Source organism: Dama dama, chromosome 4 (genome assembly GCF_033118175.1).
Source record: "Dama dama isolate Ldn47 chromosome 4, ASM3311817v1, whole genome shotgun sequence".
NCBI lineage: Eukaryota > Metazoa > Chordata > Mammalia > Artiodactyla > Cervidae > Dama > Dama dama.
Window position 1 is genome coordinate 64,187,127 of NC_083684.1, and position 10,484 is coordinate 64,197,610.

The 10,484-nt window shown below is 39.7% G+C and overlaps 1 pseudogene; it reads left to right on the plus strand.

The window, feature by feature from the left end:
• The first annotated feature begins 565 nt into the window (after window positions 1-565).
• LOC133055158 (vomeronasal type-1 receptor 4-like) lies at window positions 566-1,506 on the plus strand (annotated as a pseudogene).
• Window positions 1,507-10,484: the final 8,978 nt, after the last annotated feature.

The window sequence follows — 10,484 nt, forward strand, 5'->3', positions numbered from 1 at the left end:
AACTATCTGTTTGGCATGGCTGGTGATCAGTGCAGTCTCTTTTTTTCCTTTTTTGTTTTTGGCCGAGCATCGAAGTTCATGAGATCTTAGATCCTGGACCAGGGATTGAACTTGGACCCTCTGTGGTGGAAGGCAGGGTCTTAATCATTTAAGCACCTGGGGTGTTCCTCAAACCACTCTCTCGAGTAGCCCAATGGGATTCAGTCCTCACTCTGCACTAAGAAGCAGGTTTGACAAATACTTAACCTGTCTGGGGGTAGGTTACACTCCTCTGTATAACTAAGGTCCCTTCAATTCCTGCATGATAAACTTGTGAAGAATGAAGACGTGATCACATGAGTATCTTCAGTGATTAATTTTGCATATTAGTTCTCTTTAAATGTTATACATGAAATCCTTTAAATGTTGCAGGTAACAGAAACACAAGAAGCAAATATTTCCAAGTGGGAACTATTATTAAATGGAGAATATTGTATTTCAGTTGACACGATGCATGTAACCCATGCTTCATATTCCCATGCAGGACATTCTAACTCAAAAGTACCAGTGTCTGGGAACTGAAAGGATGGCCAGGAGCTTTTTCATGATAGGCAGGATAATCTTAACACAGACCGTGGTTGGAATCCTCGGGAATTTCTCACTACTTTGCAGTTATATCATCCTTCATTTCATGGGTTACAGGTTACGGTCCACAGATTTGATCCTTAAGCACCTGATTTGGCCAACTCCTTGGTCCTCCTCTGTAAAGGGGTCCCCCAGACAATGGCAGTCTTTGGGTGGAAGCATATCCACGGTGATGCTGGCTGCCAACTTTTCTTCTTTCTGCACAGAGTCGGGAGGGGAGTGTCCATCAGTAGCATCTGCCTCTTGAGTGTCTTTCAGGTGATCACGATCAGTCCCTGGAACTCCAGGTGGGCAGTGTTGAAAGTAACAGCTCCCAAGTACGTGGTTCTCTCTATTTTCCTGTGTTGGATCCTGCAAATGCTGGTAAATGTCATTTTTCCTTTCCATATGACTGGCAAATGGAGTGACAAAAACATCACAGAGGAAAGAGATTTTGGCTATTGTTTTTCTATTGTTACTGACAAAACTGACGACACCTTGTATGCAGCATTGCTGTCATTCCCTGATGTTTTATGTTTGGGGCTCATGCTCTGGGCCGGCGGCTCCATGGTTCTCATCCTGTACAGACATAAGCAGAAGGTCCAGCACATTCGCAGGACTGATGCCTCCTCCAGGTCCTCCCCTGAATCCAGAGCTCCTGAATCCATCCTTCTCCTCGGGAGCACCTTTGTCTACTTTTATATTCTTTCCACCATCTTTCAAGTTCTTTTGGCTCTTTTTGATCAGCCCAGCCAGTTCCTTGTGGACATGAGTATAATCACAGCAGCGTGCTTCCCAACTGTCAGCCCCTTTGTGCTCATGAGCCATAACTCCAGTGTACACAGGCTCTATTTGGCCTGGATAAGAAATGCAAAGTCCTCAACTATTATGAGAAAAGTGTGAATTTTATTTATTCATATAATGATCCATTGCTAGTTCATTTATTCACCCTCAGAATCCTAATTTAAAATTTGTATCTCAAGATATTATTATACCAGACATGCCAAGCATCTTCTTCAATATAAAGACCGATTAAAATATATTGTCATGAAATATGAATATATCAATGAAATTTTCTTGTAGAAAAGGAGTTCAGATTTATGCACTAAACAACAAGAGTTGAAATGATGTGCATATTATAAAGTGTTCAAATGTGTCACTTTCAGTCTAACAAGACAAATTTCCCAGAAATGAAGTAGGTATTGAATTATAGATAAAATTATACAAGAAAATGGACCAGCGTGTATAGTCGTCAGAAATAAATCTGAAGAAATTCATGTTCTCGCAGAGTAAAGAATACCCTGGTTATCACTCGACGGTAAAATCAGGTAAGAGCTTGGGAGCCAGTTACAAGTTTATAGTTAACATGGTTAAGAGAGATGGCAGTATTTATTAGAAAGAGTCTTGCAGGGAGATTAGCACATTAAAATATTTTCATGTAGAAATGAGAAGCTTGAAGTGAAGTACAATAAAAAACACATCAAAAGAAAATGATATTTCAGCAGATTTTTCAAACTGAAATATATTTGACACATAACATTGTGTAAATTTAAAGTGTAAGATTTGGTAATTTGTTACATGTAAATATTGTAATATGACTGCCATTACAACCACATATCACAACGTAGAACTCTTCTTTTATGTTAAGTTTTTCATTGCATTTGAATTATAGTTGATTTACAGTATTATAGTAGTACAGGGGTACAACATTGTGGTTCAATATATAGTTTATATTTTGTTTAAAGCTATTATGAGCTATTGGCCATATTCCCTATGCTGTAAAGTATGTCCTTGTAGTTTACTTATTTTTTCATAGTAGTGTGTACTTCTGAATCTTTACTCTGTCTTGCCCCTTCCCACTTTCTCTCCCCTATGCTAAACACTAGTTTATTTTCTATATGCGAGAGTCTTTTTCTACATCATTATTTTCATCCATTTGTACTAGATTTAAATTGCATATGTCAAGTGATAATATACAGTATTTGTCTTTCTCTGTCTGTCTTAATTCACTAAACAGAATGATATCCAGGTCTATCTATGTTAGAAGCAGCAAAACTTTATTCTTAAGGGGTGAGAAATATTCCATTGTGTGTGTGTGTGTGTGTGTGCGTGCACGCGTGCGTGTGTGTGTGTGTGTGTGTGTGTGTGTGTGTGTATACTGAATTCATTAGTTAGTTTTCTGGTGGATACTTTAGGATTTTCTATATAAAGTATCATTTATCTATAGTAGTGACAGTGTTATTTCTTCTCTTAGGTGTTGGATGTCTCTTATTATACTTTTGTCCAAATGCTGTGGCTAGGACCTCCACACTGTTAAACCAGAGTGGCAAGAGTGAGCATCCTTCTCTTGGGCCTGATTTTAGAGGAAAGAGCTTTCAGATATCCACCTCTGTGGATTTGTCATAAATAGCCTTTATTATGTTGAGATGTATTTTCTCTATGCCCATTTTTCTGAGAGTATGTACCATGAATGGGTATTAGACTTTGTCAATGCTTTTTCTACGTCTGTTGACACAATCTTGTGTTTCTCTTCCTTTTTTTAATGTGGTGCATCACATGGACTGATTTGTGGTTTTTTAACCATCCTTGCATCTCTGGAAGAATGCTACGTGACAGTCATTTACGATACCTTTTATAGATTGGTGAATTCTGTCTCTAATATTTTCTTGAAAATTTTCTCAATCATATTCATCAAGAAAGTGATCTGTAATTTTCTGTAATGTCTCATTATAGTACTGATATCAGTGTACAGATAGCCTGATAAAAAAAATTTAAGAGTGTTCCCTCCTCTTCAATTTTTGGGAATAGTTTAAGAAGGATAGATGTTATTTATCAAAATGTTTAATAGGATCACATGTAATACCTTCAGGTCCTGCACATTCTTTTTTGATTCAGTTTAGTTCAGTTCAGTCGCTCACTCGTGTCCGACTCTTTGTGACCCCATGAACTGCAGTACACCGGGCCTCCCTGTCCATCACCAACTCCCAGAGTTTTTCCAAACTCATGTCCATTGAGTCAGTGATGCCATCCATCCAACGTCTCATCCTCTCATCCCCTTATCCTCCCACCTTCAATCTTTCCCAGCATCAGGGTCTTTTCCAAGGAGTCAGCTCTTCACATCAGGTGGCCAAAGTATTGGAGTCTCAGGTTGAACATCAGTCCTTCCAATGAATATTCAGGACTGATTTCCTTTAGGATGGACTTGTTGGATCTCCATGCAGGCCATGGGGCTGTCAAGAGTCTTCTCCAACACCACAGTTCAAAAGAATCCATTCTTCTGTGCTCAGGTTTCTTTATAGTCCAACTCTCACATGCATACATGACTACTGGAAAAACCATAGCCTTGACTAGATGGACCTTTGTTGGCAAAGTAATGTCTCTGCTTTTTACTATGCTGCCTAGGTTCATCATAACTTATGGAACCAGTAAGAGACTTTATTTGTGGGACTCCAATATCACTGAAGTTGGTGATTGCAGCCATGAAATTAAGAGACGCTTGCTCCTTGGAAATAAAGTTATGACCAACATAGCATATTAAAAAGCAGAGACATTACTTTGCAAAGGTCTATCTAGTCAAGGCTATGCTTTTTCTAGTAGTCATGTATGGATGTGAGAGTTTGACTGTAAAAAAAGCTGAGCACTGAATAATTGATGCTTTTGAGCTCTGGTGTTGAAGAAAACTCTTGAGACTCCCTTAGACTGCAAGGAGATCCAACCAGTCCATCGTAAAGCAAATCCATCCTGAATATTCATTGGAAGAACTGATGCTGGCTGAAACCCCAATATTTGGCCCCTGATGAGAAGAACTGACTCATTTGAAAAGACCATTATGCTGGGAAGGATTGAAGGCAGGAGGAGAAGGGGACAATAGAGGTTAAGATGGTTGGATGGCATCACCGACTCTATGGACATCAGTTTGAATAAGCTCCAGGAGTTGGTGATGGACAGGGAAGTCTGCCTTGGTGCAATCCATGGGGTCAAAAGGAATTGGACAAAAGATAAGACCACTAAATTTTGTGAGGGCATATCCCCTTATACTAGCTTCTTCCTCGTAAGAAACCGTCACAGGAGGTAATGATTGCTCATAGTGTTGAAAACATATTGATAATGATATAACTAATAAATAGTTCTCCTCCCATGGATGTGACATCATCTGGGTAGTCATGTTATACTACATGGCAAGTGGACTTTTCAGGTCCATTAAGTTTACTCGTGAGTTGATTCAAGATAGGGAATTTTCCCTAATATCAGTGGGCCCAATGTAATTAGTTCAGTAGTTGCTCAGTCACGTCCAACTCTTTGTGGGGCCACGGACTGCAGCATGCCAGGCTTCCCTGTCCAGCACCATCTGCCGGAGCTTGCTCAAAATCATGTCCATCAAGTCGGTGATGCCATCCAAGCATCTCATCTTGTCGTCCCCTTCTCCTGCCTTCAATCCTTCGGGGCATCAAGGTCCTTTCCAATGAGTCCATTCTTCATCAAGTGGTCAAACTATTGGTGCTTCAGCTTCAGCCTCAGGCCTTCCAGTGAATATTCAGGACTGATTTCCATTAGGACTGACTGGTCTGATCTCTGTGTAGTTCAAGGGACTCTCAAGAGTCCTCTCCAACACCACAGTTCAAAAGCATCAATTCTTCTGTGCTCTGCTTTTTTGTGGTCCTACTCTCACATCCATCCACCACTACAGGAAAAACTGTAGCCTTGACTAGATGGACCGTTGTCAGCAAAGTAATATCTCTGCTTTTTAATATGCTATCTAAGTTGATCATAACTTTTCTTCAAAGCAGCAAGCATCTTTTAATTTCATGGCTGCATGAACACCTGCAGTGATTTTGGAGACCAAGGAAATAAATTCTGTCACTGTTTCCATTGTTTCTCCATCTATTTTACGTGAAATAGTGGGACCAGATGCCAGGATCTTTGTGTTTCACATCTTGAGTTTTAAGCCAGTTTTTTCACTCTCGTCTTTCACATTCATCCGGAAGTTCTGTAGGTACTCTTCACTTTCTGCCATAAGGGTGGTGTCATCTGCATATCTGAAGTTGCTGGCATTTCTCCTGGCAAGCCTGATACAAGCTTGTGCTTCATCCAGCCTGGCATTTCGCATGATGTGCTCTGCATATAAGTTAAATAAGCAGAACAACAATATACAGCCTTGACGTACTACTTTCCCAATTTGGAACCAGTCCATGGTTCCATGTCCGTTCTATTAATTCTTGACCTGCATGCAGACTTCACAAGAGGCAGGTCAGATGGTCTGGTACTCTTATCTCCTGAATAGTATTCCACAGTTTATCGTAATCCACACAAAGGCTTTGTTGTAGCCAATAAGGCAGAAGTAGATGTTTTTCTAGAACTCTCTTGCTCTTTTGATGATCCAGTGGATGTTGGTAATTTGATCTCTGGCTCCTCTGCCTTTGCTAAATCCAGCTTGTACCGCTGGAAGTTCTTGGTTCACATACTGTTGAAGCTTGGCTTTGAGAATTTTGATCATTACTTTGCTAGCCTGTGAGATGAGTGCAATCGTTTGGTAGTTTGAACACTCTTTGGCATTGCCTTTCTTTGGGATTGGAATGAAAACAGACCTTTCCCAGTGCTGTGGCCACTGCTGAGTTTTCCAAATTTGCTCTCATATTGAGAGCAGCATGTTCACAGTGTCATCTATTAGGACTTTAAATAGTGATAGGTTGTTGCTGAATGATAAGACTCCAGGATTCTTGGCCTCCGGAGGAGGTTAATTCAATCTGGGGCCAGAGATGAGGCTGGATCGCTCAGAGCTTTTGTGTAATAAGTTTTATTAAAGTATAAAGGAGATAGAGAAAGCTTCTGACACAGGCATCAGAAGGGGGCAGAAAGAGTACTCCCCTGTTAGTCTTCAGCTGGATGTTATATAGTCACTAGCAGTCTTTTAATGAAATGAAATTATGTTGTAAAACTCAGAATGGCACCAGGCCCTTCATCCATAAACTGCATTTTGTGATAATCTTCGCACCAGATAATTCATCCCAGGCCATAAAAGGATTGACTTGAATCTTGTAGAAGGGCAGATTACCATACAAAGAGTTTCATTTACATAGATTAGGGGAACAATATCTGAGTATAACATACTGGATTGTCAAGTAGGTTCTGAGCCACTTGGTGGATTAAAGACAGAGTCTGGGGTACATTAACATAGCTTAAGACAAACATTTCCATAAGAAAACTGTATTGGTTGACTCAAGGTTTGAGAATAGTTAGCTTCAGGTGAAACCAGGTGTCATGGCACACAGCATTTTAAGAGAAGCCGCCTTTTAAATTTTTATAGAGAAGGAAAAAAATATCACCAGGATGTTTCCTCCTGCCTCTTAAGAGAGATAAAAATGTCTGGCACTTGCAGCCTATTTCCTCCATTTGAGGGCCCCTGGCCTTCCTGCCTGTTACCATCTCAATAGCTCATCTGGAATTCCTTTAACTCCACTAGCTTCCTTGATCCTGATGCTTCTTAAGGCCCATTGACTTCAGACTCCAGGTTGTCTGGCTCTAGGTGAGTGTGAGTGATCACACCATCATGGTTATCTGGGTCACGAGATTTTTCTGTATAGTCTTCTGTGTATTCTTGCCACCTCTTGTTAATATCTTCTGCTTCTGTTAGGTCCATAGCATTTCTGTCCTTTACTGTGCCCATCTCTGCATGAAATATTCCCTTGGTATCTCCAATTTTATTGAAGAGATATCTACACTTTCTCATTCTATTGGTTTCCTCTATTTCTTGGCATTGATAGTTGAGGAAGGCTTTTTATCTCTCTTTGTTATTCCCTGGAAGCCTGCATTCAGATGGGTATAACTTTCCTTTTCTCCTCTTCATTTCTCTTCTCTTTTTTTCTCAGCTAATTGTAAGGCCTCCTCAGACAACCATTTTTTTTTTTTTTTGTATTTCTTTTTCTTGGGAGTGTTCTTGAACACTGACTCCTCTACAATGTCACCTACCTCTGTCCACAGTTCTTCAGGCACTCAGTCTATCAGATCTATTCACATGAAGCTGTTTGTCACTTCCACTGTATAATTGTAACAGATTTGATTGAAGTCATACCTGAATGGTTAGAGGTTTTCCCTACTTTCTTCAATTTCAGTCTGAATTTGGCAATAAGAAGTTCATGATCTGAGCCACAGTCAGCTCCTGGTCTTGTTTTTGCTGACTGTATAGAGCCTCTCCATCTTTGGCCGCAAAGAATATAATCAATCTGATTTTGGTGTTGCACATCTGCTGCTGTTCATCAGCTGTAGAGATGTCTCTCATGTTGTTGAAAGAGGGTGTTTGCTATGAACAGTGTGTTATCTTGGCAACACTCTTGTTCGCCTTTGCCCTGCTTCATTTTGTACCCCAAGGCCAAAGTTGCCTGCTACTCCAGGTATCTCTTGATTTCCTACCCTTGTATTCCAGTCCCCTATGATAAAAAGGACATCTTTTTTGGTGTTAGTTCTAGAAGGTCTTGTAGGTGTTCATTGAACCATTCAACTTGAGCTTCCTCAGCATTGATGGTTGGGGCATTGACCTGGATTACTGTGATATTGCATGCTTTGCCTTGGAGACGAACAGAGATCATTCTGTCACTTTTGAGATTACACCCAAATACTGCACTTTGGCCTCTTTTGCTAACTTTGAGGGTTACTCCATTTCTTCTAATGGATTTTTGCACATAGTAGTACATATAATGGTCATCTAAATTAAATTTGCCCGTTACAGCCCATTTTAATTCACTGATTCCTAAAATGTCAATGTTCACTCCTCCCATCTCCTATTTGACCACTTCCAATGTAACTTGATTCATGGATCTAACATTCCAGGTTCCTATGCAATGCTGTTCTTTGAAGCAATACTGTTCTTTGAAGCATTGGACTTTACTTCCATCACCAGTCACATCCACAGCTGGGCATTGTTTAACTTGGCTCCGTCACTTTGTTCTTTATCGAGTTATTTCTTCTCACTCTTCTCCGGGAGCTAGACAGCCTCATGTAAATCCATGAAGTCGAATCACACCCTCACACCATACATAAAAATAAACTCAACATGGCTCCAAGAGTTAAACAGAATATATGACACCATAAAACTTCTAGAAGAGAACATAGGCAACACTTTCTCCGACATAAATTGCAGGATCACCCTTGGAGTCCCAGGATCAAACAGACAGACTCTTACAGTTTCTATTACATTTATGTTTGCCTTCATAAAATACAACAGCCTGGGAGGTTTAAACATAGATAGTTTTCCCAGTTTTTCACAGTTATGGAGGCTAGAAGTACATGATCAAGTTGTCAGTGTGTTTGCTTTTTGTGAAGCGTCCTACTTGCATTTCGGATTTTTTTTCAATTTTGCACTGATGCACTGGGTTTTAGTGGCATATTGTTTCCTCTTCATGATGCTCCTGAATTAAGTACTTGATAAAATAATTGAGCCATCAGATCTACATGCTTTGATTCATAACTGTTTTCAAACCATCACACTTTTTTCTATTTATTTGTTCGGCACCCAATTCCTATCACAGGGTTCAATAATAATAAAGTATATTTCCTACAAAATTTCCTTAATAACTGGCATTGAATTATGACAATGAGTCTAAATTGATATAAGTTGTTCTTATATCAATGACTTCTTGATGATGTTCCTCCTTTTCCTCTTGTCTCTTCGAATATACTTCCCAGGTATTTTGTCTCATTCCATTTCTTTACCAATACTTTCATTGACAGTTCCATTCAATGGTTGAAGGTGAAGAAAGTACTAGTATTAGGGCAGAGACTCATCTCAGGGAAGTGAAGAATCCAGAGGGACGCACATGTTTTGTGTCAGTCCCTAATGTGTGTGATTTCAGCATTTCTTCCTCGTAAGACCATCCCCTTCAGGGATCATGGAAAAGAAAATGCCTGTCAAGTAGAGCCAGTTGTCTCCTAAGGCTGCTAACTAGAAACTTGTAATTGTTTCCAGTAATTAACAACTGAGAGAAAAGTTTCCAGAAATGTTCTCAGCTCCCAAGCCTGCATTCCCATCGCTGCTGCAGGTGAAAGGATAATTGCTCTTTTGATGGGAGGGGAGGGGAGGGGAGGACAGTGTCTCAAACCCATTTATCAGGATCTGGCTGCCTCCCTCCCACACACATACTGGGTATAATGACCATCCCACCGAGCCCTTGTCCTGGCAGCTGGAAGGTATGTTCGTTGTACTTTCGACTGAGCAGCAGAGTCTGTGAGAGAAAGGCAGATCAAGATTCTGGGTAAATGATCACATCAGAAACTGACACCAAAACCAATTTTTTGACATTCTAACAAATCTAGTATGTCAGTTTATGAGAGACATGAGAATCCACTTTACAAGTGCCAAATTTTCCTCTGTGTCTTGTATGTTAATGTCAACTGCAAATACTAATTCATTGCTAATATATTCACTGGGCTCAGACAATAACATACTGATTCAGTATATGAATGGACAATAATAATTTGTTTTGTCTTAAACTGTTTTATCACATGCTAGTATTTTATGCCCTAAGGTTTATTGCCTACATATGATTATTCAAACATTTCTATAATACATGTTATTTTAGTTGTGTTTCTGTCAAGGGAACAAAAGAGTCTTTCTGTTGCCATCCTCACAGTGAGACATTCTCATCTTCATGACATTGCTTTTTTCGTGAGGCAGGCTCCTGCTGTATTCTAATGTCAGCAGTGATGTTCATGTGTTAATATGCTAAGACTTAATTCGTAATACATGGTACCATAGAATAAAGCTTTACAAATATATGGAATCATTTTAATTGAAAATTAAAAGATACCACAGGTCTACAAACAGAAAAGCTGTGAAATCAAAATCCAATATAGATATGGTTTATTATATGCCTGCAAGTAACTGGCTG